General features: G+C 36.2%; 1 pseudogene; it reads left to right on the top strand.

Moving 5' to 3' along the window:
* The first annotated feature begins 3,679 nt into the window (after positions 1–3,679).
* Positions 3,680–4,508, top strand: LOC126595732 (nicotianamine synthase-like; annotated as a pseudogene).
* Positions 4,509–4,764: the final 256 nt, after the last annotated feature.

The raw sequence follows: 4,764 nt of genomic DNA, 5'->3' as shown, positions 1-4,764 counted from the left end.
TTATCAATGGTTCCATCCGTCTTAAGTTTCTTCTTGAAAATCCATTTATGGCCAATTGGTTTACTACTAGGAGGTAAATCAACCAATTCCCATGTGTTATTTTCCATAATGGATTCCATTTCACTTTTAATTGCTTCCTTCCAAAAAGGAGTCTTAGAAGAAGACATTGCTTCTTTAAAAGTGCTAGGTTCATTCTCCGACAAGAAAACAATGAAATCTGGTCCAAAGTTTTTAGAAACTTTGATTCTTTTTTCTCTTCTTGGTTCCACATCATTTCCTTGGACACCAGAAGAAGAGGCTTCATCATGACTATGATCATGAACCCTTTTTGTATTAGAACCAGATTCCTTTTCTTTGTAAGGAAATATATCCTCAAAGAATTCTGTATCCGCTGATTCTAATATAGTGTTGACATGTATGTCAGAAATCGAAGATTTTACAACAAGGAACCTATAAGCATCACTATTGTTTGCATATCCAATGAATACACAATCAATAGTTTTAGGTCCTAGTTTCGTTCTTTTTGGTAACAGAACTTGCACCTTTGCTAAGCAACCCCACACTTTGAGGGTTTTATAAGTGGGTCTATGTCATTTCCATAGTTCATAAGGTGACTCGTCAATCTTCTTTAGAGGAACCTTATTCAATATGGTATTTTCAGTAAGTAAAGCTTTACCCCACAAACTGTGTGGAAGCCCTGAACTATTTAACATGGAATTAATCATATCTTTGAATGTTCTATTTTTTCTTTCGGCAACACCATTTTGTTGTGGTGTGTATGGAGCCGTTGTTTGATGTATAATTCCATTTTGTGCACAAAAATCTGAGAAGGCAGTAGACTCATACTCTCCTCTTCTATAAGACCTAAGTGCTTTGATTTTTCTCTCAAGTTGATTTTTAACTTCGGCTTTATATGTCTTAAACATATTCAAAGGTTCGTCCTTGCTATGAATCAAATAAACATAGCAATACTTACTGCAATCATCAATAAACGTGACATAATAATTCTTTCCTCCACAAGTTGGTGTGGATTTAAAGTCACAAAGATCACTATGAATTAATCCAAGTAATTCATTTGATCTTTCCAGAATTGACTTTCTTGTTTGCTTAGCAAATTTCGATTCAGTACATGTTTCACACTTATGATTAAAATCAATTTCGAATTTAGGTAATAAGTCTAATTTAACCATTCTATGCATGGAACGAAAATTAACATGTCCTAATTTAGCATGCCAAATATTAAAAGACTCAACAATATAAGTAGAAGCATTTATTTTATTAGCATCGTCAATGGCAATTACATTGAGTTTCACGAGGCCATCAGCCACATAACCCTTTCCAACAAACATCCCACCCTTGGTAAGTAAAAATTTGTTGGATTCCATTACAACCTTAAAGCCCTTAGCAATTAGAATAGGTCCAGAAACCAAGTTCCTCCTTATTTCAGGAACATGCAGCACATTCAGCAAGGTGAGACTCTTTCCAGATGTGAATTTGAGTACCACTTTGCCTTTGCCCTCCACCGCAGATGAGGCAGAATTGCCCATATACAGCTTTTCTCCATGGGCAGCAGAATGATATTCAGTGAATAGATTTTTGTCAACGCATATGTGCTTAGTAGCACCAGTATCCAACAGCCATTCACTCACATTTGAGACCATGTTGACCTCAGACACAACAGCAGCCAATTCTTCATTGGTGGTTGCCATGTTAGCATGGTTGTTGTTGTTTCCGTTGGCATGATTTCCATCCTTGCGATGATAACAATCTTGTGCCTTGTGACCAGATTTGCCACACACATAGCATGCACCCTTAATCTTCTTCAGATTCTTGTCTTTGGGTGCAATGGCAGATTGTACAAACTGCTTGTAGGAGCCTTATTCTTCTTCGGCTTGGCCTTGGAGTTTCCTCCCTCAACATAATTTGCATTGGCTTCAATGGCAGCAAACCCTCTAGAACGGTCTACCTTTCTGTGGTCTTCTTCCACTCGTAGCCTCAAGATCAAATCCTCCATATTCATCTCACGACACTTGTGCTTGAGATAAATTTTGAAGTCATTCCACGAAGTTGGCAATTTTTCAATTATCGCTCCAACTTGGAAATGCTCATTGATCTCGCATCCCTTGAAGTGCAGTTCATAGATCAATTTCTAGATTTCATCGACCTGAGAAACAACAGATTTGGAATCCACCATTGTATATTTGAGAAACTTACCGATAACAAATTTCTTTGAACCGGCATCATCAATCTTATACTTTTTCTCCAGGGATTCCCACAACTCCTTCGCTGTCTTGCACAGAGAATAAATGTCGTAGAGATTGTCATCCAAACTATTCAGAATATAATTCCTGCAACAAAACTCGGAATGATTCCAAGCTTCGATTGCCATGACAGTCTCTTTCGTCATTGGATTCTCATTAGACTTCGGAGCTTCTTCCTTGACAACATGAGCGAGATTCATTGTTGTCAGGAAGAACAACATCTTCTGTTGCTATCTCTTGAAGTCCAACCCTTTGAACTTCTCAGGCTTTTCAGAGTATTTTGGCACAGCGCCATTCACATTCACAGATTGTTGATCCTTAAATTTCTGTTTCAAGATTGTTGAATATATGTCAACAATCTGTGATAATTTATATATGCTAATAAATAATAAATGCAATAGAAATTAACAGAATATAAACTAGAATACGAATTATAAAAACAGACAACTTGAAGATCAAGGCTTGCGTACCGCAATGTCCTTGAAACATAAATTTCGTCCCTACTCTGTGCTTGTAGTTCTACGGACGTCTACTTCACCAGGATTCAACGATCAAGTTAAAATTCCAGCACCGAAAAATTTAACTTCTGGCGAATTTAGTGTGGTTCTCTCAGTAAGAAGGTTTAGGAATGTAGAAGATGAAGCTGATTATTTTCTGTGTTTTAAATGCCATGCAGATGAATGTATATAGCAGATGGATGCCTGTTTGCAATAGGTATGAGAATGAGGTGTGACTGTTGGGAGACATCTCTTCAGAGGGGTGCTTTACTCTGTGTTCAGAAAGAACTCTCAAACTTCATCTAAAAGGATGAGTCTTTTCATAAAAAATAAATAAATAATTAAATTTGAATTTAATTAAAACTAATTAATTAAATCCGAAAAATAATTAATTAAATAATTTAATTATTAGAGCCCAAGGCCCATCTTTTGATAATTAATTATATATTAATGATTTACTATTTATAATTAATTTTATATTAATTACCAATTAATTAATACACCCCAAAGCCCAACCCCAATGATGAGTCCAATTTTAGTCTCCAGGCCTATTACTCCAATAACTTTCTATAAAGGACAAAGCCTTATAAAGTGATAAAATCTTTTGGGAATGACCAATGTGGGACAAAGAAATTTCTACTCAAACTACTCAAATTTCCAACATATATATATATATATATATATATATATATATAAATTCCTATTTTTGACTTTTATATTGACCTACGAAACAAATCAAAGATCCCTCTTACTGCATGAAGCACCCCGCCTCAGTTGACCAAAGAATTCAATATATTAATGCAATCCAAATTCTTACTTTCGATAAATAGGTGGAAAAGGCTTGCCACAAGGGACCCAAGACAAAGCAATCTGCTAATCCATATTTCAATTCAATCTAAACTTCAACATACCTCTTCACCTATGGCTTCCCTCCAAATCTATAACTTGGAAACCCAAATTCTCGTTGAGCTTCTCATTGCTCGTGTTACACAACTGCATTCTAGCATTTCAAACAAGTCAGTTCTCTCTTCACTCAGTTGGTGAATCTATGTACCATGCTGTGTGACATAGATATCATGGACTTGTCCCAAGAAGTTCAAACTAATCGCCAGAGTCTTATCGATCTATATGGCCGCGCTGATGGCCTTTTGGAGCTTCAATTCTCCAAATTCCTGGTGAAAGTTTGACAGCCCCTAAACAATCTCAATCTCTTCCCTTACTATGGCAATTATGTCCTATTAGCCAATTTGAAGCACAAGATTTTCGTTGACAATAAAGTAGTGCATCCCAAAAAGGTAGCCTTTGCTGGGTCAGAGCCAATGCCTCTCACTTCCTTCATATTGGCCACTCAGCACATGAAATCCACTCATTTCGACAACTTTGATATCGATGAGAAGGCTAATGATGAGCGTCAAAAATTGTTGCTATGGACGTTGAGCTATCAAAGAAGATGAAGTTTGAGACAAATGATATCATGAAAACTAGAGAGAAGCTTGGAGAATATGACTGCATATTTTTGGCTGCTTAATTTGGTGGGGATGAATAAGGAAAATGAGAGATTCTTAAGCATATTAGGAAGTATATGAATGGTGGAAGCGTTTTGCTAGTGAGGAGCGCTAAAGGGGCCAGAGCATTTTTGTACCCTGTTGTTGACGAGCATGACTTGCCGGTCTTTGAGCTTCTTACAATCTTCCATCCAAATAATGAGGTGATTAATTCCGTTGTTCTCGTGCGCAAGCCTATTTTCTAGGGTAATTGTTTCTGTTATTTTTAATTATTAAGCTATATATATGTGATGTATCTCTTAAGTGTGATGTTGTTTTTTGTTTTACTTCATGTTGTCAATAAAATAAGGGTATACCTCTCTAATTCTATTGGTTTCTGCAGCTAAGGGTGTGGTATCATATAAATGAGAAAACGAGTGATCTTCTTATTTTTTATTTTTATTTTTTTTATTATTTTATCGAGATGGATTAGGCGAGATTAGCTCTTTGTCAACAGTCGTG

Source organism: Malus sylvestris, chromosome 13, assembly GCF_916048215.2.
Source record: "Malus sylvestris chromosome 13, drMalSylv7.2, whole genome shotgun sequence".
In the NCBI taxonomy this organism is placed as follows: Eukaryota; Viridiplantae; Streptophyta; class Magnoliopsida; order Rosales; family Rosaceae; genus Malus; species Malus sylvestris.
This window is presented reverse-complemented; position numbering and strand designations above follow the sequence as displayed.